This window comes from Lactuca serriola, chromosome 8 (genome assembly GCF_051521515.1).
Source record: "Lactuca serriola cultivar US96UC23 chromosome 8, Lser_US96UC23_V15, whole genome shotgun sequence".
NCBI classification, from domain to species: Eukaryota; Viridiplantae; Streptophyta; class Magnoliopsida; order Asterales; family Asteraceae; genus Lactuca; species Lactuca serriola.
This window is the reverse complement of record NC_136415.1, coordinates 71,331,650-71,334,134: the sequence shown is the minus strand read 5'-3', so window position 1 is coordinate 71,334,134 and position 2,485 is coordinate 71,331,650.

Sequence of the window (2,485 nt, the reverse complement as noted above, 5' to 3'; positions counted from 1 at the left end):
TTAAATTTTTTATTTTTTTTTAATTTAAAATCCACATTTTAATGAGATTTATATATGTAAAGTAGATCATTTTATTAAATTTCATAATAAATGCTCTACAACCTTTATTATTTACTTTATTTATTATATTCTTTATATTTATGTAAAATTATTACTTTAAAAAAATATGTAATGCTTATAATTTTATATTATTTTTTTTTATAAACCTGTGTAATACACGGGTCTCACACCTAGTATATATATATATATATATATATATATATATATATATATATATATATATATATATATATATATATATATATTCCTTATTTAAATAAATAGATCGTTGACGGATCCAAGTTTTAGAGAAGAATTTTCGATGGATGCATTTTACAAATGACCAACAAAAATGTTTTGGGATCTTTGATGTAAAAATATCCAAAGCGCGACGCTATGATAATCGGGTTTTATAACCCAATAATACTGTAGTTGTGCGGATGTTGTTCCCTTGAATCGTCTACCTAGCTATTTCTTTTAATTACTTAGGCTTGTGTTTTTTCTTAAACATAAAAAAAAGAAAAAAAAAGTGTTCCATGACGAATACGCTAACTCTAATTTTTTTTATAAGTAAGTATTAGATAGAGAACATGATAACATATACGTACGTACAACCATAACATGTTTTATTGGAAACGGGTCTCATTAGGATAAAATCCATATATGGATTGGACTCCTACTTATTCCTTATATATATATTTTTTGCTCGAGATTATAGATATGATCACATACTATATCTCATTAGATGCTTGGGCCTTAAGAAATCCAAACTCAAATGGAGTATCACCACTGGAAGCAAGACGAGTGAGGCCGTTATATGAGTAAAGGCTTATGTTAAAGCAAGTTTCAGGGCAATACTGAAGCATGTAGGTAGGAGGCCTAAACACCCTGTCTTGACTTATTGGCCTATACCTCACAACCTGAAAAAGTCCATAAATACCACCACCAGTTGTAATCAAATTTGAAGGAGCCTCTCCTTCAGCATCCGGAATGGTCCAAGATGTCGACGCCTCACATTCACCCACAGGAGGCCCCGAATCAATACCGATGCGTGATGAATCGAGATATAACTGTCGAGTAAGCTGAGAAAAGTAGAACCCGTCTCCTAGTTTATCATCCGATGGATCAAGCACCACGTCAAGTGGACAAATTTTCTCACCATAAATACTGTCTGTTAGCTTGATTCTGCCACGCATGGTTGGGGTGGGGTAGTCGCTACCTTCCATTGGGACGATGTAGTATTTCCCACCATTTCTCACGAGGTCTCCGGTAATGTCTACAACATCGTCAGAGATGACTGTAGTGATGGAAGAGATTGAGCATGTAATCACGATGATGAAGAGACGTAGGAGAACACAAGAAAGTGATGATGGCTTCATGTTATCAAATATTTTGATTGATGTTTTATAATGTAAGACTATAAGTTGGAGGTAAGTATTTATAGACATGCTCTAAATCAAAGGTTCACTGTGAATGCATATTTCAAATGTTTTTTTATTTGTTTTTTTACTTCTAGATGCTTCATGACATGTTTTTTTTGCTAATTACATTAGTCATATAAACAAGAACGATTTTTTTTTTTCTTTTTTGTTTTTGCCGTAGACAACATTGCACCTCAAAATAAAAATTGTAATCATCTTTCATATCTAGAAAACGTTTGTAACTAGCAATGATGGTTCGAATCTCTGCCTAAGTAATTAGGGTTCGAATTTCTTGTACGTTTTCAAGTATTAACATGATTTGATGTTTACTCTTAGTTGTTTGTTCTCATGGTATGTTTATCAAATATGAGGTAAAAGGATTTCACTGTGATTTCTTAAATGCTTTGAGTTATTTTTCATTGGTGTTGAAGGGCAGCTTTGCAAGAGAGGAGATTTTAAAGGCACCATCACATGGATGGAAATCGGAGGACCCGTGAGATATCTGTAGATTAGGTTTTGTGATTGTAAACATCGACATATGTGAGGCTCACGACATAAAAAAAAAAAAAAAAACAAAAAAAAAAAAAAAAAAAAAAAAAAAAAAAAAAAAAACAAAGTTACTCAAAACTATGTTAGGGCCTGTTTGATTTGCACTTACCGGGTCCGGTCAGGACTGACTGCTGACTGGGTCAGCAGTCGGATGTTTGTTTATGAGATATGAGACCTGATTCGGTCAGCCCATTCCACCCCCAATCCCCTTACTCGGTCAGTAAAAAAAAACACGCCTGACTGGAAAAAATTGCATACGCTTTTTTTTTTTGCCCTTCTCGCCTCTAGCTTCCCCAATACGCCCCTGCCCTAGACATCGATCTCCAGGATTGTTAATCGCCTCTTCCACGACCGGCGCCATCTTCTTCCACGACCTGCGCCGCCCTCTTCTCCGACGGCCTGTTTGATCCGGCGACGATCTCCGGCGACAACCTGGTGATTCCGGCGACAACCACACAGCGCGCAGGTAATGTTTC